The sequence below is a fragment of the Anolis carolinensis genome, chromosome 2 (genome assembly GCF_035594765.1).
Source record: "Anolis carolinensis isolate JA03-04 chromosome 2, rAnoCar3.1.pri, whole genome shotgun sequence".
Lineage (NCBI taxonomy): Eukaryota > Metazoa > Chordata > Lepidosauria > Squamata > Dactyloidae > Anolis > Anolis carolinensis.
Window position 1 is genome coordinate 114,942,471 of NC_085842.1, and position 24,744 is coordinate 114,967,214.

The window sequence follows — 24,744 nt, forward strand, 5'->3', positions numbered from 1 at the left end:
TTTTCTGCCAAAGTGAAGTATCTTGCATTTATCCCTGTTGAACTTCATTTTGTTAGTTTCGGCCCATCTCTCTAGTCTGTTAAGATCATTTTGAATTCTGCTCCTTTCTTCTGGAGTGTTGGCTATCCCTCCCAGTTTGGTGTCATCTGCAAACCTGATGATCGTGCCTTCTAACCCTTCATCTAAGCCTGTTCAACATGATGCCACCAAGCAGATGCCAAAGTAAGCTCTCACTTTCCTACAGTAACAGACATCCCCAGGTGAGCTTATATGTGCCTATCATAGTGATTCAAACATTGGAATATAACGCTCGACACAAAGGTTCAAATCCCCATTTGCCATGAAACCAACCATGTGACCTTGGCCAAGTTACGTTTTCTCGGTCAATAGCAAACCTCATCTGTAAAAATCTTGCCAAGAAAACACTATGATAGTTTCAACTTAGGTTGTCATAAGTTGAAATGACTTGAAGGCACAGAGCAAAAGAAAGAGCTGTCCTTCCCAGATTTTGCTGGTGCCCTCCCTCCACTAGACACAAAGCATGCCAAGCTAACTATGTGTGTACAAATGTATAGTAGGATGAACCAGAACAAAGTTAGAATCACACAGTTAGCAGAACATAGGCATTCCCAGGGGCTATTTTTGTACCCTCCTAATAGCCAACCCATCATTTTATTACAATAAAAATAATGGGGAAAATGATGTGTCTCCTTTAAAACAAGGCACACCTCCCCTACTTTGCTTGGGAAAACAAAGTAAAAGTAGTTCCTTTCTCTTTTTGTTAAAGTCATAGAAGTAGCCTTTCAGAAACATCCAATCACTTTCATAGTAGTGCCAAATGTCTCCTGAACCAGGGACCTGTCAAACTACATATTTTTAGCAGTATGATTTCACTTCACCTGCCATGGCAGAACTTCATGAAATCCTGGGATTTTTAGTTTGGTCCCAAGAGGAGTTCTCTCCCCAAACTGGAAATCCACAGGAGGTTGCCATAGGAGTTACACTGGAATTGCAATGCCAGAACTGTGTAGCATTAATGTAACAACAACAACAACAACAACAACTTTATTTTCTATCCTGCCTCCATCTCCCCACGGAGACTTGGAACAACTTACACAGGGCCAAGCCCAAAAACAAGTAAAAAGCAAAATAAAATACATTTAAAACAGAAAACAACAGATAAAACACATTAAAAGCAGATAATACAATATAATAACAGTAAGAACCAGGTCAAAATACAGGATACCACAGAGGACCCACTATTAAGGAAGTTGGAATAAAATAGACAGGCAGTCTGGGGGTGTAACGGAACAAAGTGCTCAACATTGTCAGCGAGAGTTATTTATTTATTTATTTATTTATTTATTTGCAGCATTTATATTCTGCCCTTCTCACCTTGAAGGGGACTCAGGGCGGATCACATTGCACACATAAAGGCAAACATTCAATGCCATAACATAGAACAGAGACAGAAACGAGATGCAGGCACAGGCGGGCCTCGAACTCATGACCTCTTGGTCAGAGTGATTTGTTGCAGCTGGCTGCTAACCAGCCTACGCCACAGCCCGGCCTGTGCCACAGAGTGAGATCAGGCTTCAAGCTTATTCAGGTGAGAGTAGAATAAAGTGCAGTGTATATTGAATTTCATTCAATGGGGATTTTGGTGATGGGGGCTGGATTATTCGAAGGCACACCGGAAAAGCCAGGTTTTTAGCTCCTTTTAAAAAGATGATAGGGTAGGTTCTTGCCTGATCTCCCTAGGAAGGGAATTCTAAAACCGGGGGGAGGGGGGGCATTACAGAGAAGGCCCTCTCCCTCATCCCAACAAGCTGGGCTTGCGATGGTGGTGGCAACAAGAGAAGGGCCTCACCGGATGATCGAAGACATCGTGCAGGTTCATAGGGGAAAACACGGTCCTGAAGGTAGGTGGGTCCCGAACCGTTCAGGGCTTTGTAGGTAAGAACCTGCACCTTGAATTGGGACCAGAAAATAATTGGCAGCCAGTGGAGCTCCTTGAACAGGGGGGGTTGATCGCTCCCTGTAATTCGCTCCAGTTAACAATCTGGCTGCTGATAGTTGGACCAATTGTAGTTTCCGGACCATCTTCTGGGGCAGCCCCAAGTAGAGTGCATTGCAATAGTCTGTGGTGCAGACTGGTGAGCAGCTGCTGCAATAAATCACTCTGACCATGAGGTCATGAGTTCGAGGCCAGCCCGTGGCGGGGTGAGCACCCGTCAATTAAAAATAAAATATAGCCCCTGCTTGTTGCTGACCTAGCAACCCGAAAGATAGTTGCATATATCAAGTAGGAAATAAGGTACCACTTATATTAAAAAAGTGGGGAGGCAAGTTTAACTAATTTACAACGTTGGAATGAGGAAGTGAGGAAGTGCCATCAGAGTGGATGATGAAGCAGCTGCTCCCCCCTGTGGCCAGAATTTAACATCCCCTCAGGAGAAAGTTAAATTGCCTCTGCGTCTGTCTGTCTGTCTGTCTGTCTCTGTCCGATGTGTTTATGAGCATTGAATGTTTGCCCTGTATGTGTATAATGTGATCTGCTCTGAGTCCCCTTCGGGGTGAGACGGGTGGAATATAAATACTGTAAATAAATAAATAAATAAAAATAGTCCAATCTGGAAGAAACTAGGGTGTGGACCACTGTGGCCAAGTCAGACTTCACGAGGTACGGTCGCAGGTGACACACAAGTTTTAATTGTGCAAAGGCCCTCCCGCCCACCACCACCACCTGAGCATCACGTGTCAGCGCTGAATCCAGGAGGACCCCCAAACTGTGGACCTATGTCTTCAGGGGAGTGTACTGCCTCTCACACTTCGAACTGGCATTGTGATATTCTTTCTGCCAAAAAAGGCTGCTTGCCCCCACTATGCCAGCACAATTAAATGGCATCATGTACCACCTGAATTCTGGAAAAGCTACACTTGAATATACACAGAGAGCAGCCTGTGATAGATTTGCAGACAAAGAAACGGAATAATTCATGCCAGAAATGCACAGCTATTTCAAACAAGAGAAGTTGAAAATGTCATGAACAGTCTGAACTCTCGTCTGGTCTAGTTCTAGGAAAACCTGTATCTAGTGAATTGCCGGGCTGGCCCATTCCCTCTAGGGTGTCCAATAGATTCAAGGAGTAATACAAGGTGGAAACTATTTGTTAAGCCTATAAATATACAGTATAATTCACTCATTAGTTTGCTTACAAAATCTTTCTTCTGAAATCAGAAATGTAGTAGTTTAGGATGGACTATACATGGGTAAAAAAGCTCCTAATCCCACAATGTTCCCATCACCTGCTTTAGGATGACGGGTCTCTTCCACTTCTGGGAGTAACATACAGAGGCATCCATAGGTATTTTGCCTTAGTAGGCAAAATGAATTTTGGCACACACACACACACACACACCCCGCGCGCTGCGGGAGGTGTGGCCGTGCTCCTCAGGAGGCATGGCCAGACCTGGCCCCACCTCCCACGTCGTGCACACTGGCCCTGCCTCCCGCATCGCGGGGCCTGGGCACACGGGCTGTGGTGGGGAGGCCGAGCCAGCCTGGCTGGGCCTTCCCACCGCGGCCTGGATGGACCTTCCCACCATTGCCTGGCTGAGCCAGTGGGAAGGCCCAACCAGGCTGGCTGGGTCAAACCATGTGGCACAGGAGGCGGGGCCAAGCCTGGCCTTGCCTTCTGCACCACGCACCCTGGCCCCGCCTCCCACGTGCCCTGGCCCTGCCTCCTGCACTGCACAGGAGGCGGGGCCAGGGCGCGTGGGCCATGGCGGGAAGGCCCAGCCAGCCTGGATGGGCCTTCTCCTTTGGGCCTGGATGGACCTTCCTCATGGTAACATGACATCAAGAAGGAGGATTTTCCTCCTCTCTCCTTTCTAAAGTGGCTATTTTCAGTTTATTTTTGTATACACATCTTTGCTATTTTTGTTTTTAATACTGAAATTGCACAATTGTGCTAAGAATAAAAATAATAATTTAAAAATTTAAGGTATCACAGTTGTTGTGACTGCGCCTTCGGGGACTGTGGATGATGGTGGTGGGATCAGGAGAGGAAGGAAAAACCCTCGCGAGGAGGGCTCCTTGGAGGATTTGTACAGGAAGAGAATTAGGGAACTCAATGGGGAGTCTTCTGAGGAAGATTCAGATGGGGAGTTTGTGGAAGAAATGGATGCTGGTGAACAGGTGGTGGCTGAGGAAGTGGGCACTGACTGGGCACGGGCACCGAAGATGCCTGGGGAATAGGGGCCCATGGATACTGCTGAACCTTGGGTATCTTCAGAAGCAGATCCCACTTGGTCTGCTTGGAGGAGGGAGGATGGATCCTCAGGTGTGCATGGTGTTGGGTGTGGACAGGATGATTGGAATTCTGATGAATTAGGCACGCCCGATCCACGAGCCTTAGCTGTGTGGAGTTCTGACTCTAATTAAGGATTTGGGACAACTACTCTTTGGGTGTTGGTGTTTGGACACCCAGGGAGAATTGGGATATATTGGGAGTGTTTGGTCACTTCACTTTGCGTGTGGCAAGGTGTTGCTAGGCGCCATTGGGATTCCTGTATGTGCTAAGACTGGACTGGGACTTTGCTTCAGATGTAAGTTTACCTGGGTTGCTCTGCAATGGAGGGCTGGAACTGTGTGGGTTTTCCTGGACTGCACTGTTATTACTATTTTTAGCTGCGGTTGCCTTCGTTGTCTTGGCTCTTTGTGCCAATTCGTGGACCTTGGATTGATGACTACAGCCTCTGACCCTGGACTGGAATTCGACCCTGTTTCTGCCTTCACCCTCTGATTAGTCTACCCACGGCTCTTGACTTCTGGCTTGCTTCTGGACCCTGCTGCTGTCTCCTGCCCTGACTCTGGATCAATCTGACGATGTCTCTTCACCTTGCCCCTTGAGCTTCTGGCATTACCTGCACTCCTGAAGCAGTTTGCTGCTGTTCCTGCTATTTTGACTCCGGACCGGTTTGACAATGTCTTTTGTGCACTGCCCCTTTAAATCTCCAAAGCCTGCTTGCTTGCAACAGAAAGGGTTTGGAACCATCCCTTCCCTTTTGCACTGGCTCCGACTCTGTTTGCAAGCCCAGTTTTAGTTTCTGTTTAGAGTCTTATGCTTGTGACTCTTGGGAGTTTTTTGGGAAGTTTCCAAGTCTTCGTTTTGTTTTGGCTGCCTTTCCAAGCCAATTTAGTTTGTTTAGAGCTGAATTGAAGCACCTTTTGTTTTATCTGAACTATTTGCTTGGATAAATCCAGTTTGGTTGCTAAATCATACTTTTTGATACATTTTTGTTTGGACTGCCTTTAAACACTGAAAGTTAAGTGTTTAAAGCCATCTTTTGTGTTTGTGCCTATTGTTTGGGCTATATCTTGAATAAACTCTGTTTTGCTCTCAAATTGGCATCTGACTCTTGACAACAGTAGTGCAGGAAGGCAAGCTTATAAGAAAATGTAAGCTTGTCTTCCCTGAGGCACACTGGCTTGCCTAAAGCTCAGGGATGGTTTTTTGGTAGGTAATTAAGCACATTCAATGCAGGTGAACAAATTCTGTTGTGTCCTTCTTTAAGGCCAAGGTGTGTGTTCATTGCTAGGTCTAAGACAGGGAAAATATTCAAATGAACATTTTTTAATAACTTGTACTATTTTCGAAACATTTGACTTAGGACTTTGGACTGTTGATTTAGTTTGGTTCAGATGTTCCACTGACATACTTTCTGCAGACAACTATTGGGATGAGATTTGAATATAAGGAGAATAAGGAAGAGTTGAGTCACAGACTCAGTGCCATCAAAGAGAATCTGATTTCTTAGCACAGCACTAAAACAAAATCTCAGTAGCCTACCTGGAGAAGCGGGTTGAAGGACTATTACTGTCAATAAAAACAATAAGTTTTGCTTCATTTTTTTATCTATTTCAAGAGAAAAAAGAGCTGCAAATATTATACTTGCCAAAGAAAAAAGTAAAATTGTCCTCTGATTCTAAGCTCTTCTGCTTGGAAGTAATTGTCTTCTAGATTTCAGTAATTCTAGTGTCTTAGGATTGGGAGAATCAGCTCCATCAGTATCACAGCTCTAACACCTGACCAAGATTTATTCACACCATGATTTCTGTCTTGCATTCCCTATAATATGATTGTTTATCTAATATTGCTAGATCTGAATCCCCTATATACAGTCGACCGTGCATATCCCCATACTCTGCATCCATGAATTCAGCCATCCACAACTTGAATTCTTTTTATCCAAAAGGAAAGCTTGGTTTTGCTATTTTCCATAAGGGGCACAATTTTACTACACCATAGTACATAACTAGACTTGAACACAGTATCAGCAGAGAGTCCTGAAAGAATTTCAAGGTCTATGTCATCGTTTTGCATTTATATATTCAACATTGCCCAGCTCTTGTGGAGGATCATTCTAACACTTGTTACTTATTCCATTTTTATTAACAACTCTCGATATTATTATTTTTAAATATCATAATGAAAATTACAAAAATATTAGAATTATGTAATGGCAAGCTGAATTAATCTTGGCAAGAAAATTTTGCTTATGGTCTTGACATTATCATAATTCAGAAATGACTTGATGGCATACAAGAACAACAAGAACAAGAACAATGCAAGTAATATGCTGTTTTTCCAAGCTGTGTTCTATTTTTCTGAAAAATAACAAGCTTGAACTGGGCTTCAACTAAGGATGTATGAATCACCTTTAGTCTCTTCCACTAGTCTTCTGGTTGGATGCATAATTTGTCCGCTTCATCACTCATGGATGTATTAATCTTATCTTCCCTCCACCCACCCAACAGCTAATTTTACACAGAGATTTTTTTGATTCTTCTACATTTTTTTGTAAATATAATCAGGAAGACACACCAATAATGCTAGTCTTTTACAGTTATGTATCTTTTTAAAGTATACTAAACACTCTGTGTCCCTCCTGTTTCCTGCATATTATCTTTCCACCCACAAACACAATGCAAACAACAACAGCACTCACCAGTTAGTCACAGTTACTTTCATCCCACATCACAGCTACATCTTAGCTGGTTTCATAAATAAACTCAGCCTCAGTTACTGGTGTAAGAGTTCAATCAAGCTTAACACCTAGGTGAAGAAGGCAGAGTAGAGCTATCGTTTGTATTTCGAATAATAAAAATCTGTGATTAAAAACAAGTGAGTGGCTTTTGTGGAAAACTGTAGATGTGTTGAGCAGACAGTACAGTGATATCTTGAGTTAAGAGTTTAATTTGTTCTGTGACTGAGCTCTTAACGCAAATTACTCTTATCTCAAAGTGAATTTCCCATTGCAATGTTATAAAGCCATTCCAGTCCCTGACCCCCCCCCCCCCCATCATTTTTGTTATGTTTTTAAATAAGAAAATGAACTTTATATATAACAAATAATGTATAAATACACATTCACATGGGACAATTAAAAAGATCAAAAGAAAAGCTTTTTATTCAGGGAGGCTTTTAAAGATGAAGGTGTTTTAAGGTCAATTCAGGGGCTGCTGTGATTTTTGAATTTGAATTTGTTTTAGTGGTTTTTAACTGGGAATTTTTTAATACTGATGATATTTAATCCTGCTTTAATATTTGTATAATGTACATTTTAAAAGGTTATGTTGATGCTTTTATGTTAAGCTGCATTGAGTTCCCTTCGGGGGAGATATAGTGGGATATAAATAAATAAATAAATAAATAAATAATTTCAAAATGGTAGAAGCACAAAGTTGTGGCAAGGAAGCACATTTGAGGCAACAAAATGTGTGCTGGCCAGTGTAACAGCAAGGCAAAACCTGCACATCCATAATACCACAATACAAAAAGAAAAATCAACTTTAAAATGGTAGAAGCACAAAGTTGAGGCAAGGAAGCACAAAGCACAAAGTTAAGAGGCAGAAGCATAATTTTCTTCATACTATACTTATTCCAGCCTCTCTTGTTCTCTCTCTCTCTCTCTTCATGAAGCCAAACACATCGGGAATAAAAACCACACTAAATCATTTATGTAACCCAAAGTTCCTCAAAGCGAACAAAAGCAAAGCGGTCAGCAATCTCCCAAAATGAAGAAGAGCACGAGGCAAGGAAAAACAAGGTATTGAAACCACTCCCTTGAAGCCTTAAAGCCCTGTACTCTGTCACTAGTGCTCCCTCTGGCACTAGTTCTTAATGCAAAATGCTGCCCGTATGTCAAAGCAAACCCCGCGCCAGCGACAGCTCTTAATTCAAAATGTTCTTAAGTTGGGACATTCTTGAGATTCCATTGTATATTTAAATGTGTTATCACAAGCATCAAAGAGAGAAAACTAGATCAGAATCGTAATCTGATACAGATTGACCTGATACATCTTATGAAAGTACTTTACCAGGAAGCCCAGGAACACTTAGACTATAAAGTTGTAAACAAAAATGAAGACTGATTGGGGGGAGGAATCACCACTAAATGCATTTTGGAACAATCCTTCAAGCAGTCTGTAAAAGGGTCAAAACATTTATTTTGGTTATGTAAGGCTTACCTGACCTAGTTGTTTCCTTTCGAATGTACTTATTGTCAATTTTGAATAAAAGGTTTGCTGAAACATGTTGAACTGCTCTTTTTTCTATGATACAGGAATGTATCCATACACATTCCACTATATTTCTTTGTCATGTACCATTTTTTGTTAAAAAAATAATGCCCAGAAACATATTAACTAAGATATACCTGTTTATTTTTGAATACTTTCTTCCACTATAAACATTTAGCCATTCACAATGTTTACATTCTTCAAGGACCCCCATACAAGGGGATATTAACGGCAAGGTGCATGTATGCTGCAATAAAATCAAATGGTATAAAAAAGATTGTTTAATTGAGTCTCTTGATTCCAACAAAAACACATCCCCAATTGCTTTGCAGTTCTAGTAGTTGCAGCTTTGATATGATGCACAAAAAGCACACCTGGTAAATTTTAAATTTCTGAAAAGAGACCCTTGTATAAAATTTAGTACAGTCATTACTAAGAATGCCAGACGTTAATAAATGTACTTTCTGCGGGGAAAATGCTGTTCTTTGACAAATGTGAAATTAGCACAATAGACCACAAAAGATGCTGTTTTACCATTCTGTAACTGATAGAAAAGCATACAAAAACCAGACTTTAAGGTCGCCTTTCAGTTCACTCTGCCTTTGGTGCTTCAGATTGCACTGGGAGATCCCCTGTATCCTTCATCCAGCTCCCTTTCTATGCTGGTAGAAACAGTAACTGAACAACTCGTTGTAAAAGCTGACCTGAAACCCGAGTTGTGCTCAGGCAATGAAGATCAATTGCCAAGGACTGAGAAACGGATAGCCTTGATGGAGCAGAGATACAAGTTCGTGGTGTAGACTCATATAATCCTGCAAGAGGGTGGCCATGACTCCTGCTTTACAGAGGACAATCATTTATTTGAAAGTGCCCTCTGTTTAAAGGGTTGTCAGGGCCAGGCCTCATTTAAAGATGTAACAAATCACCAGAAGAGAGAGCAGGGGATATGAAGTGGCCTGGTAGCAGTTAGCACCTAACCTGCACACTGAGCAAGTCAATGTAGAGATGCCCTGGTCACAGTTTCCCTGTATGATTAAATGTATTTTGCATTTCTGTTTTAATTAGAATAATTATTTCTAAATCTGTCACTATGGTATGTGCACATTTTACATAAATGAGTACCTACTTTTGTGGCAATAAATAAGCAGACACCCTAACTCCTTATTCTAGTGTCACTGGTGAACCAATATCAGAGATTTCACTCTTGTGCTAACAGTCAAAAGTCCAAACCAGTGGGACATAAAAGGCAAAGGCATTATGCAACATACATTCTTGCACAGACCAGGAGTTTTCAAGGGTAGGCTCCTCTTTCCTCCCTCCTTCTGAGCCAACGTGATTTGCATAACATGCAAATCCAAAAGCTATTTATGTAAACCAACCATGCTAAATCAGCATACCTCATTTGCATTACTTCCAGCAGGTGCTTCAAATCTACTCTTACCAAGGACCAAGAACATTGAGGTGGGAGGGAAGAAAGAAGGAAGAGGTGTCTAAACCTTTTGATCTTCTGCCTGGAGATCAATTTGGATTATAATTTCTATTTTGATGAGACTAGTTCATTAAAGTATTCCACAATGCAAGTGAACAGCTTCTTCCCTAAATTTACTTAACAATTTGTGGGTTTGCAAAAAAGAAGAAGAAGAAGAAGAAGAAGCACTATGCATATGCTTACATGTGCCTTCAAGTCTCCCGTTAATTTATAGCAATCTGACAAATTTCATAGGATTTTCTTTAAAAAGAACCAAGAGGGTTTTTTTACTGTTTCTTCCTATTAAATACAGCCTTCAGATCCAATATTTGTTGGTTGTTTCTCATCTTAATACTAACCTGGACCGATCCTGCTTATATTCCAAGATCAGAGGGAATCTAGTGCCTTTAGGACATTTAGTGCCATTCAAATCTACAGTCACCTTTCTGTCTTTAAGCCATATTCAAGGGTGGTAGTGTACAGAGTTTCACCTGCCCCCCAAAACAGAATTCTGCTTTTTTATAAAATACTGTGTTGTCAAAGGCTTTCATAGCTGGAATCACTGGGTTGCTGTGAGCTTTTCGGGCTATATGACTATGTTCCAGTAGCAATCTCTCCTGACATTTCACCTACATCTGTGGCAAGCATCCTCACAGGTTTGTTCAGAGATCTGTATTATAAAATATTTCTTAAGTCCCCAAATTTCTAGCACTGTTGAGAGTGAGACACTGAAAATTGTCCAAATCAAACTCTTACACACATTATGTTTGACTTTCCCTTAGTAACTTTGCCTACCCCCTTTTTTGGATGTCTTTCTTTGTGTGGCCTTAATGAAGTTCTGAACTGACATTTTTCATGCTGGTTTTGAACCGTTTAGAAGGACCCCCAGAGAGCCAGCCACAAGAAAACTAGATGAAAACTGGCACATTAAAATAACTCTCCAAAATGCAGCTGGATAAGCAAGAGTAAATGTATTTATTTTATGCAAGGATCCCATGCACATTGCAAAAACATGGAAACATTGAGCTCTTCTGATATTTTTGACTATAGCTCCCAGAAGCCACAGCCAATTGTAAGTGATAATAAGATACATAAAACTTCTGGAAGATTAAAATTTCTCCATTTCTGCTGCAAACCCCATCTTTGCCCCAGTGGTGTAGGAGGCCTGCATACACAGGGAAAGCTCTGCCATTGGAGTTTCACTGGGTGACTGGAGAGCTTTCTGCTATTAAGGCTTCCCCACCAGATGTTCCAACAGTGAGGGCTTGGAAGAATAATAGCAATGCACTAAGAATTGCTGAAGGTTCACAGGATTCCCTCATCACCTTAGTATGCTCTGAAACAAAGTGAGAAGCTTGCACAGCCCAGGAGCAGACTGTTGAAGTGGGAATGATTGTATATAGAGTTGTTTAAATGAAATTGAGTTATAGTGTTGCAATATGAGCTGGTGATTGCATCATGCACTGTCTGCTGTCCACTATGCGAGTGTGTAAAGAGTTAACTGTGTATTGCATCAGACAGCAGGAGTGGTTATAAATAGCTTGCTGTGTTATCTGTTCTTCCCTCTGCCCTCTGCTCTCTGCTTATTTGCACTCTGTATGTATATGTTATTTTGAGAGTTTTCCGTTTGTGAGTAATCTTTTATAGAAAGCCAAACAGGCTTAAGCCTCTTTATTGGTGCCAGTGATTCTTCGTTGATCTTCTGCTGCATGTGTGTTTATCCAAACCGCGCACTGTGACAGTGGTTATGGGCCCAGAAGGACCAGCAGACCTGTGACAGTGTTCAGAAGAATCCAGAAGGGGACCAGAAGGACCAGCTGGATCAGCACCAGAGCCTACTCCAGAACCTGTGACTGTGCCAGAACCAGACCAGTTTCCAGTGTACCCAGTATACTGACCAGTCTGTGTGGAGCCAGAGGTCCGGGAGCTGAGTGGTGAGCTGAGCTGTGAGCTGTGAGAAGGAAGCCATTCCGGTGAGCCGTGCTTAACCTGCTGGAGGGGGAGAGTTTGTCTTCAGTGGAAGCAAGCTTTGCCCGTAGCAGAAAAGCAGTGCTTCGCAACGGGGCGTGCTGTGCTTTGAAGTGATTTACGAGGCGAAGATACAAAGGAAAAGCCATAAAAGTGCCATAAAAGTTACACAGACATCGTTGAATCTACATTGAATACCCTGGTAGAGGATAGATCCAGCCTTCCCTGCTCCATCCTTGAAGATGGAGAACCAGCAAGGCTTAGGTTCTGTTGTTTCCATCTGCTGTTTCCATCTGCTGCCTGCCAGCACAGGAGAAGGGAGTCCTGCTGGCCCACCTCTGGCCCTGCTACTCTGGCCCTGCTACTCTGGGGTAAGGAGGAAAGGAAGAGAGTGGAGGAAGCCCTTAAAAACACCTGCTTCTGGACACTTCTTGCTGTTTCCATCTGCTGCCTGCCAGCACAGGAGAAGGGAGTCCTGCTGGCCCACCCCTGGCCCTGCTACTCTGGCCCTGCTACTCTGGGGTAAGGAGGAAAGGAAGAGAGTGGAGGAAGCCCTTAAAAACACCTGCTTCTGGACACTTCTTGCTGTTTCCATCTGCTGCCTGCCAGCACAGGAGAAGGGAGTCCTGCTGGCCCACCTCTGGCCCTGCTACTCTGGCCCTGCTACTCTGGGGTAAGGAGGAAAGGAAGAGAGTGGAGGAAGCCCTTAAAAACACCTGCTTCTGGACACTTTTTGCTGTTTCCATCTGCTGCCTGCCAGCACAAGAGAAGGGAGTCCTGCTGGCCCACCTCTGGCCCTGCTACTCTGGGGTAAGGAGGAAAGGAAGAGAGTGGAGGAAGCCCTTAAAAACACCTGCTTCTGGACACTTCTCGGGAGACGGCCTACACCGAACTATGGTTCCTGACTAAAAAACTGTCCTTACTAGACTAATCGGTGCTACTGCCACGTGGCTTTTCTCCATTTTTGTTTTGGCTCCCATCCCTTTTAAAAATTTTGTTATTTAATCGTGTGAGTGAATAGACTATATTCAATTTACACTGTTTTAAACTGTTCTGGATTATTAACTATTCTGGGGCCCTTAATCATGGGGTTGGTCGTTTAGAAGAAGGTGGGTCTAGTAAGTAGCTGGGACACTTCACAGTTCCTATGTGCTATCGTGTCAGGACCCAGGCTACAGAGCACCAATAACCATACGCAGAGGCCAGATTCAATCTAATATCTTTATTAAGGAAATATATAAGATTAATAAAAATAAATGTAAAAGTTAGTTCAGAAGCAGACCTTTCAGGAAAGGTCAAAATTAGTCCAAAAAAGCAATGTCCAATATGAAATATTATGATCCAAAGTTGTAATCCAATAACCGAAACACTCACTTTGCCAGGCAAAGTGAGGGGAGATGACAAGGTCCTTTAGTCCATAAACTTGAGCAAGGCTAGGAAATAACTTGATACTTGAAGCAAGGCTTAAAACGTGGAACAAGGTAACAAGGAACAAGAACAAGGTCCGTGGAATAACTTGGTAAAATCCGTGATACAAGGCAAGGTATAGTCCCGGGAAACAAGCAAGGTCCGTAGGTAAACAAAGGCTGGAAACTGGAGCGAAGGCTGGAAGGCAGGCAAAGGCTTGAGCGGGAACGAGGCTTGAAACGGAGCGCGCTGTCCAGACACAACTCGCTCCGGAGGCTGACGAATTGACTCCGCGAAGTTACTACGCGGGTAAAACACCTATATAGAGTCTAACTTTCCCGCCGAAGCAGTTCTCTGGGAACCAGAAACGAAAGCTAAACTCTGGGACCAGATGTTTGACTCCCTAAAGGTTCTCACGGAAAGCAGTCTTAATTGGCTACATTCTTAGCTGCAATTCTAGCACTCCTGCGCGAAGCTGCTTCCAAACCCCTCTGTTGTTTACAAAACTCACGGCGCAAGAACACGGGAGATGTGGGCTCTGGGTTTGTTTGACATACTTCTGGGACACAACTTTCTTGCAGGTGCAAGGTTCCCAGATCTGCCTGGGAAAGATCTGGCTGAGAAGATTCCAGTTCTGACTGGGAAGGTAAAAAACCCAAGTTTTCTTCTTCATCAGGGATTACAATGTCCTGAGCAGGACTACAAGGCCCATGGGTCATCACACTATCCCCCTCCTCAAGGCCCCTCCCAAACTGGGACTCTCTCCCCGAGGCGCGAGGTCGCGGCTTGGCGGGATAGGTCTGATGAAAGCGACGGGTTAGATCAGGAGCATGGACTGTGGAGGCGTCTTCCCAAGAGCGTTCCTCAGGGCCAAAACCCACCCAGTCAATGAGATATTGTAGGCGGCGGCGGTGAAAACGAGAATCCAAAATGTCCTCAACCTCGAACTCCTCCTCCCCATTCATCAAAACAGGAGGGGGGGCCGGTTGGTCTGTATCAGGACGCACACCATCCGCCGGAAGGAGCAGGGAACGGTGAAACACTGGGTGGATGCGCATTGAACGCGGAAGTTGGAGTTTGAAAGTCACGGGGTTTAATTGCGCCACCACTGGATAGGGGCCAATGAAACGGGCATCTAACTTCCGGCAAGGGCGGTGGGAGGGCAGAAAGCGAGTGGACAGAAAAACCCGATCTCCTACCTTGATTTCGGGGCCCGGCTGGCGATGTTTGTCAGCGTGGCGTTTATAGTCCTCCTTGGCTTGGTCTAGTTGCTGGAGCAAAAGTTGTTGTACCGCTGTGAGTTCCTGCAGCCAATCCTCTGCTGCGGGAACTTCTGAAGTTTCAATGACAGGGGGAAAGAAACGTGGATGGAAGCCGTAGTTTGCAAAGAACGGCGTTTCTTTTGTAGAAGCTTGAACTCCATTGTTATAGGCAAACTCTGACAGTGGTAACAGAGAAGCCCAATTGTCCTGTTGGTAGTTTATATAACAGCGAAGATACTGCTCCAAAGTGGCATTGGTGCGCTCCGTTTGTCCATCTGTTTGGGGATGATGAGCTGAAGATAAGCGAGAGTCTATGCCCAATAGTTTTTGTAGTGCCTTCCAAAAACGAGAGGTGAATTGAGATCCACGGTCTGTGACTAAACTCTTGGGCAATCCATGTAGTCTGAAAACATGTAGAAGGAATAGATCTGCAGTCTCTTTGGCCGTGGGAAGACCTTCACAGGGAATGAAATGGGCTAACTTGGTGAAAAGGTCCACCACCACTAGGATCGTGGTGAATCCACAGGAAGGTGGTAGGTCAGTGATGAAATCCGCAGAAATTATTTCCCATGGTCGAGATGGGGTAGGAAGGGGATGCAGAAGCCCTGAGGGCTTCTCCCTTCTTATCTTGGAGCGCTGGCATACTGGGCAGGTGTTGACATATTTTTCCACATCTTTGCGGATCTTGGGCCACCAAAAATCCCTTAGGATCAGATGCATGGTTTTAAATAGTCCGAAATGCCCTGCTGGTTTGCAGTCATGACACAGACGAAGCGCTTTTTCCCTGCCCGGTCCGGGTGGGATATAAACATGATTTCTATAGCATAGCAGTCCATCTTTAAGCGAAAAGGGAAAATGCAGACCTTGACGAAGTTGGTCCTGCGCCCAGGCATCTGCTTGCTGACTAGCCCTGATTTCTTGAGCACAGATGGGTCCTGGAGTAGAGGAAGTTGAACCAATGGGAGTGGATTTGGTGTTCCCCACTGTGAGCGTGGCAAAGTTCTCGGGTTGTAGTAATTGGGATTCAAAGGTCTCCTTGCGTCCTGCAGCGTATTCCGGTTTACGTGACAGGGCGTCTGCTTGCTTGGTTTGGGCTGGGGTCACATAATGAATCTGGAAGTTGAAACGTTCAAAGAACAAAGCCCAACGTTGCTGCCTCTGATTTAGTTTGCGGGCAGTTCTTAGATGTTCTAGATTTCGATGATCAGTGTGGACTTCAATGGGAAATTTGGCCCCTTCTAGCCAATGTCTCCAAGTTTCAAAGGCTGCCTTTATGGCCAGTAGTTCCTTTTCCCAAATGGTGTAATTTCTCTCTGGTGTGGTTAGTTGACGGGAGTAAAAGGCACAGGGACGAAGGTGGTCTCCCACCGGTTGTAAGAGTACAGCCCCAATCGCCACATCAGAGGCGTCCGCTTGCACAACAAAAGGGGTTCCAGGATCTGGGTGCTGTAGAATTGGCTGGGACGTGAATAATTTCTTTAGTTGCTGGAACCCTTTCTCTGCTTGATCAGTCCAGCGGAAGGGCTGTTTTCCACGGATGCAGCTAGTGATTGGGTCAGACCAGCGGGCAAAATCTGGAATGAACTTGCGGTAATAGTTCGCGAACCCCAAGAAACGCTGCACCTCTTTCTTGTTAGTTGGCGCCCGCCATTCCAATACTGCTGAAACCTTGGCTGGATCCATGGAGAGCCCTAGAGGCGAGATACGGTAACCAAGGAAATCTACCTCTTGTAGATCAAAAGCGCATTTTTCCAACTTGGCATAAAGTCCATGATCCCGCAATCGTTGTAACACCATTTTGACGTGGTTCTCATGTTCTGATTGTGATCTAGAAAACACCAAAAAATCGTCCAGGTAGATTATCAAGAACCTATCTAGATAGTCCTGAAAAATGTCATTGACAAAATGCTGGAACGTTGCGGGAGCTCCGCATAATCCATAATTCATAACTCGGGACTCGAATAATCCGAATTTGGTCTGGAAGGCGGTCTTCCACTCGTCCCCTTCTCTGATGCGAACTAAGTTGTAAGCCCCCCGAAGATCCAGCTTGGTGTAAACCTTGGCTCCTCGAAGCCGATCCAGTAGATCCGAGATTAAGGGCAGGGGATAGCTGTTCCGCTTGGTGATATTGTTCAATGCTCTGTAGTCCACCACCAAGCGTAGTTCCCCTGACTTCTTCTTCACAAACATCACTGGGGAGGCGGCTGGGGATTGAGAGGGTCTAATGAATCCCTTACGAAGGTTTGTCTCTATGAATTCCCTGAGAGCTTCTTGCTCTGGTTCAGTCAGGGAGTATAGGTGCCCTCGCGGGATCGGGGGCCCCTCCACCAGGTCAATGGCACAGTCATAAGGTCTATGTGGGGGTAATTTCTCGGCTTCTTTTTCATTGAATACATCCCAATACTCGGAGTACTTCTTGGGCAGGGTGATGATGGGCTCGGTGTCTGTGGCATGGCAGACCTTGGCTACAAGGCAATGGTTTTGGCAGTACTGTGAAGCAAACTGCAGTTCTCTGTTGGACCAGGAGATGCTTGGGTCGTGGAGAGTCAGCCATGGAATTCCCAAAATCACAGGGAAATGGGGAACCTCGGTAACAAAGAAAGAAATCTCTTCCATATGTTCCCTTATCCACATCCTGGTGGGTTCCGACCACTGACTTACGGGGCCCGTCTTGAGGGGGCGGCCGTCTATGGCTTGTACCACACGGGCATTCTTGAAATCATGATATTGTAATCCCAGAGAGTCGGCATACTCTCTATCAATGAAATTGTTGGTGGCTCCGGAGTCTATCATGGCGTGGATCATGACGGGTCCCCTTTTTGCTGACCATAAGGTGACCACGAGAAGGAACAGGACCCCGGTTGGCGGCTCTTGAACGGGTTTTTTGACCGGGTTGGCGAGCCTCTCTACGCCCGGTCGTTGGCTTCCCCCGCCGGCTGTGTGCCAGCCGGCTCAGACGCCTTCGTCTCCGTGGAGGACGCCGCCGCAAGACGGGCGGCGGGCTTCCCTTTGGCTGGGCACTCTCTGGCGAAGTGGCCCCCGTTCCCGCAGTACCAACAGAGGTTTAAGCGTTGACGACGGGCCTTCTCGGCGGCATCTAATCTGGGACGCACGTTGCCCAACTGCATCGGCACCTCCTCGCTTCCTCTGGGGTATGGGGTTGGTGGTGGGGGTCTCCACACTGGACGTGGCTGAACGCTGGCGGGAGCGGGGGGTTTTGCCCCAGCTCTACCGCTCTGGCCTCGAACCCACTGTTTCCTGTTGGCAATCATGACTTCAGCCCGTAAACATTGATCAATGAGTGCTTCGAGGGTCTGGGGAGGATCCACCTTGGAGATTTCCTCCAGCATTTCGATGTTGAGACCCTCCCGGAATTGTCCCCTGAGGGCTACATCATTCCAGCCGGTGTTATGGGCCAGCACTCGGAACTCGGCTATGTACTGAGACATAGGTCTGTCTCCTTGGAAGAGGCGACGGAGTTTGTGACCGGCTGCCTCCAAATTGTCCTCGATTCCCCAAGTCTCTTTAAGGTGGTCCAAGAAGCGTTGCGCGGACCTTAGGTGTGGAGAGGCTTGGTCGAACAGTGCCGTCGCCCAGTTGGCCGCTGGCCCGTCTAGAAGACTGTAAACCCATGCCACCTTGATGTCTTCTTGGGGAAATTCGGCAGCACGGGCCTCTAGATAAGCTTGGCATTGGCGACGGAAAACATGAACCTTAGAAGCTTCTCCAGTAAACTTGGTTGGCAACGCCATGGCCGGTAGACGGATTCCGCGTTCCTTCAAACCTTTTATTTCTCCATCCTGGGCATTAAGCTTATCACGGATTCGATCCACCTCATCTTTGTCGATGGTGTAGGTAATCGGCTGGCCGCTCGGCCCAGGTACGGTTCCGGTAGACATTCTGGCCGAGGTTAATTGGTGCTTAGGGTGGCGGAGTCAAACTGTCAGGACCCAGGCTACAGAGCACCAATAACCATACGCAGAGGCCAGATTCAATCTAATATCTTTATTAAGGAAATATATAAGATTAATAAAAATAAATGTAAAAGTTAGTTCAGAAGCAGACCTTTCAGGAAAGGTCAAAATTAGTCCAAAAAAGCAATGTCCAATATGAAATATTATGATCCAAAGTTGTAATCCAATAACCGAAACACTCACTTTGCCAGGCAAAGTGAGGGGAGATGACAAGGTCCTTTAGTCCATAAACTTGAGCAAGGCTAGGAAATAACTTGATACTTGAAGCAAGGCTTAAAACGTGGAACAAGGTAACAAGGAACAAGAACAAGGTCCGTGGAATAACTTGGTAAAATCCGTGATACAAGGCAAGGTATAGTCCCGGGAAACAAGCAAGGTCCGTAGGTAAACAAAGGCTGGAAACTGGAGCGAAGGCTGGAAGGCAGGCAAAGGCTTGAGCGGGAACGAGGCTTGAAACGGAGCGCGCTGTCCAGACACAACTCGCTCCGGAGGCTGACGAATTGACTCCGCGAAGTTACTACGCGGGTAAAACACCTATATAGAGTCTAACTTTCCCGCCGAAGCAGTTCTCTGGGAACCAGAAACGAAAGCTAAACTCTGGGACCAGATGTTTGACTCCCTAAAGGTTCTCACGGAAAGCAGTCTTAATTGGCTACATTCTTAGCTGCAATTCTAGCACTCCTGCGCGAAGCTGCTTCCAAACCCCTCTGTTGTTTACAAAACTCACGGCGCAAGAACACGGGAGATGTGGGCTCTGGGTTTGTTTGACATACTTCTGGGACACAACTTTCTTGCAGGTGCAAGGTTCCCAGATCTGCCTGGGAAAGATCTGGCTGAGAAGATTCCAGTTCTGACTGGGAAGGTAAAAAACCCAAGTTTTCTTCTTCATCAGGGATTACAATGTCCTGAGCAGGACTACAAGGCCCATGGGTCATCACATATCGATATGACAGTTGGTTGAAATTTGATCGTTTGTTCTGGGAAGTCGTAATAGGAAGAAGGAAGAGAAGGTATTGGAAGGTTTACCTCAGGGAAGGAACTGGACAGTTTTGAAACATTACGAAGAATGAGTCAGACGGTCTCACTTGGGGATTGTGAATTGTCCCAGCTATGCCATCTTTTGGGCAGATCTTTTGGCCTCGTTTTATCACAGCTTGTAACTGTGAATGAGAAATTAGATAATCTCCTCAGAGGAATTTCTTCATTAACAAATGCTACTAGACATCAATATGTACCTGAAGAGGAGAAGAATATCGGTTATACTTCGATGGAGGCTAGTTGGCCTTCAGATCTTGGGAGGGATGGAGAAGTTGGGCGTCAAAAGGGTAATAAGGAGGTAATATTAGAAAATGGGTGTATTGAGGGAGAGAGTGGTCGATTTGATGACAAATTGGATCCAAGAAGGGAAGCTATGGAACTAGACTCGGGAGTGGCAAAGTTGACAACGGATTCTCTTGTGGAGGGGGAATTTTCTCCTCCACATGTAGAGCGCCACCATGACCACACTCTGCAAACGAAGCAGTTGGCTTTTCAAATTAGAGACTCGACTTTGAATAGGGGCAGATGGTCCTCGAAAAGAGCGATCCAGAGGTCCTTGGATCAAATTCTATCAAAGAGCCTGTTTTCTGTTAAGATTAAGACCATAACCTGGCTCCAGAAGGACTTCCAATCTTATGATCGCTCTATATGCTTCATTTCCACCTTTGAAGATAAGTCTATAATTGAGGAGCTATGGGCCCTTAGGCCTCGGTTGTTATCATGGGGCATTATTGTCAGGAGAGTACTAGTAGATCCTTTGGTTCGCCCCCTTATGGCTAATCTGTTGTTATATACTAATACATCGTCTAGGCCTAGAAACAATAGGATGTTTAATCCTCATTGCAGGTCCCCCTCTTCATATCAGTCTCAAGTAGATACTTTGGCCCAATTTTTTCCCGTCTCCTATCAGCAATCCTTGTCCTCTCCTGCATTGCGGAGTTTTCCCGATAGACCCCACACATCCCCTCTCCCTGGAACTAGGTTGGCTGGAAAGCCCAGCAATCATCTTGATCTGGGGAGCTGACTAGATGTTGTTAATGCTGCTTCAACCGAGCCAGATTCCGTGGGGGGTGGGGACCGGGTGGGGGTTGGTTCCATTGAGGTCGTGTGGGGGAGGAGGAAGTGCTTTCAACGAACTCCCAGGGAGAAGCGCAACAGGGTTCTTGCGACCCTGGAGAAGGATAGGTGTGGTAGCCTCCATGGCAGCCCCTCCGGGCTGAAGATCCTGCTGTTTAATGCCAGATCCGTCAAGGGAAAATCATCTATTATCCAGGATTTAATCCTGGATGAACAGGCGGATCTGGCCTGCATCGCCGAGACTTCGCTGGACGACCTGGGTGGGGTTAGTCTCACCCAGCTCTGTCCTCCGGTTTTCGGGGTGCATCAGCAGGCCAGGCCAGGAGGGCGGGGAGGTGGGGTTGCGGTGGTCTTCCGGCAGTCTATCGCCCTGGTCAGATGCGCCGCCTTGCAATCTGCTGGATCTGAGTGTCTCCACTTGAAGGTGGGTACCCGGGACAGTTTGGGGATTCTGCTGGTGTACCGTCCACCCCGCGACACAGCAGTCTCCCTGCCTGAGCTAGCAGAGGTGGTCTCTGGTGTGGTGCTGGGTTCCCAGCGCCTGGTGGTGCTGGGGGACTTCAACATTCATGCTGAGGCCACCTTGACAGGTGCAGCTCAGGAATTCATGGCCGCCATGACGACCATGGGTCTGTCCCAAATAATATCGGGTCCCACTCATCAAGCGGGGCATACACTCGACCTAGTCTTTCTGGCGGGCGACGGTTTGGTCGGAGTGGAAGAGCAAATTATTCTTCCATTGTCATGGTCTGACCACTATCTGATCAGTTTAAGACTTACCACATCCTCAAACCTCCGCAGGGGTGGTGGACCTATTAAGATGGTCCGCCCCAGGAGACTTATGGATCCTGAGGGATTCCTGAGGTCTCTTGGGGATCTGTCTGCCATGGAAGCTGACGATCCTGTTGATGCCTTGGTCGCTCGCTATAATAGTGAGTTGTCTAGGGCAATAGACACGATCGCTCCCGAACGTCCCCTCTCGCTAGGTGGAGTTGCCCCAGCTCCCTGGTTCACCGGGGAGCTGGCGGAGATGAAACGCGTGAGAAGGAGACTAGAGTGCCGCTGGCGGACAACTTGTGATGTATCTGACCGAGCACGGTCTAGAGCCGCTATTAGGGCCTATTCCGCGGCGTTGCGGGCAGCCAGGAAGGCTTTCTCGACTGCCCGCATCGCGTCTGCAACAACTAGATCCTCAGAGCTGTTTCGGGTTGTTGGGGAGCTCCTCCACCCTCCTCAGGCTGGGGGGGAACCTGACATCCCGGCAACTCGGTGTAGCGAGTTTGCTCACCATTTTGCAGACAAAGTCGCTCAGATTCGTTCCGACTTAGATGCTGGCCTTGTTGCAATGCCAGGTGAGGTAACCGAGGCTTCTGTCTGTTCGAACTTGTGGGATTCGTTTCAGCTTGTGCAGCCTGATGATGTGGGCAAGATTCTTGGAGCGGTGAGGGCGACCACCTGTGCCCTTGACCCTTGCCCATCTTGGCTTTTAAAACAGGCCAGTGGTGGGTTGGTTGATTGGTTTGTGAGAATAATTAATGCCTCTTTGGAGCAGGGTAGATTTCCATCTAATCTAAAACAAGCGGTGGTGAGACCTATCTTAAAGAATGCCTCCCTAGATTCGACCAACTTGTGTAACTACAGACCAATCTCCAACCTTCCATTTTTGGGCAAGGTCTTGGAGCGGGTGGTTGCCTCTCAGCTCCAGGGATTCTTGGATGATACGGATTTTCTGGACCAATCACAGTCTGGCTTCAGGCCTGGTTTCAGTACCGAGACGGCTTTGGTTGCCTTGGTGGATGACCTCCACAGGGAACTGGACAGGGGGAGTGTGACCCTGCTGGTTCTCTTGGACATCTCAGTGGCTTTCGATACCATCGACCATGGTATCCTTCTGGGACGGCTCTCCGGGATGGGCTTTGTGGGTGCTGTTTTGCAGTGGCTTCAGTCCTTCCTGGAGGGGCGTTCCCAGATGGTGAAGCTGGGTGACACCTGCTCAGACCCCTGGCCATTGTCCTGTGGGGTCCCGCAAGGTTCTATTCTGTCCCCCATGCTTTTCAATATCTACATGAAACCGCTGGGCGAGGTCATCCGGGGTTTTGGAGTTCAGTGCCATCTCTACGCGGATGACGCCCAACTCTATTACTCTTTTCCACTAAAATCCAAGGAAGCCCCTCGGATACTGGATCAGTGTCTAGCCGCTGTGTTGGCCTGGATGAGGGCGAACAAGCTGAGACTTAATCCTGATAAGACAGAGGTCCTCCAGGTCAGTCGCAAGTCTGATCGGGGTATTGGGTGGCAACCTGTGCTTGACGGGGTCGCATTCCCCCTGAAGGCGCAGGTCCGTAGCTTGGGGGTCCTCCTGGATACGGGGCTGACTCTTGAGGCTCAGGTGTCGGCCGTGGCCGGGAGGGCCTTTGCACAACTAAAACTTGTGCACCAGCTGCGACCATACCTCGAGAAGTCTGATCTGGCCATGGTGGTCCATGCCTTAGTTACCTCTAGACTGGACTATTGCAATGCGCTCTACGTGGGGCTGCCTTTGAAGACGGCTCGGAAATTGCAACTAGTACAACGCTCGGCAGCCAGGCTTCTAACTGGAGCAAATTACAGGGCACGTTCAGCGCCTCTGTTTAAGGAGCTCCACTGGCTGCCATTTACCTTCCGAGCCCAATTCAAGGTGCAGGTTCTTACCTACAAAGCCCTAAACGGTTTGGGACCCGCCTACCTTAGAGACCGCATTTCCCCCTACGAACCCGCACGATCTCTTTGCTCGTCGGGGGAGGCCCTTCTCTTGCTTCCACCACCCTCGCAGGCGCGGTTGGTGGGGACGAGAGAGAGGGCCTTCTCTGTCGTGGCCCCCCAGCTTTGGAACCTGCTCCCTAGGGAGATTAGGCTGGCCCCCACCCTCCTCTCCTTCCGGAAGAACCTGAAAACCTGGCTTTTCCGGAAAGCTTTTGATGAGTGAATTCTGTTGGTTCAGGTTGTCTGCCTACATAATAATAGACCCACTGATTCGCCTTCTTATTGTCATTATTGTCATTTCTAGTACTTTAATGACTATGTCAATTATGTAACTACCTCCCCCCGATTTGACACATTCGCCCTTTGGCCTAGACTTGTGTTTTATATCTGTTTTTAACGCTTTTTCCTGCAATATTGTTTTTATGATGGTTTTACTGATACTGTTGATTTATTGTTGTAAATTTATGTGTTTTGATTCGTTTTTATATTGTGATGTTGGGCAAGGCCCCATGTGAGCCGCCCCGAGTCCCTACGGGGAGATGGGGTGGGATACAAGAATAAAATTATTATTATTATTATTATTATTATTATTATTATTATTATTATTATTAGGAAATTAGTGTACCTTGCTACAAATCTCTCTACCGAGAGGATTTTGTGCTTTATTTAAGCCCATCCATTCCTTTTTTTATAATGATTGAAATAATGACTGAAACAATTACCACACCCAGACATTTCAAAGAGGGGACTAAGCCTATGGCCAGTATACAGCCCATCAGCCATTTCCCCATCCTGTGTGATCCTGCCATTTCTCTCCTCAGTGACCACCAACTGATTGAACAATGGTATCAGCCCTGGTTGAGCCCTTGCTCTTTCAAATGCAGTAGGAAATTCCTTTTGAGAGCAAGAAGGAAGTGTCGATCAATAGGAACATGTTGAATAATAAATTCAATATGTGACCCAAATCTCCAGGAAACTGTTTTGCAACTGTTCCTTGTTAGAAGCAAATGATAAGCCATTTTCTAAACATAAACTTTTGCTTGTGTTCTCTTGAGATGCCTGCACAATTATCTGTAACATTATTTATCATGTCTGTCTTCTTTTCCCCATCTCCCGCATTTCATTTTCTCTGCCAGTTCTCCTACTTAAACACAGACATTACGTAGGCAGCCTTGACATTCTCCACACCAATATGGCAAAAGAAAATATAAAGAAAACTGC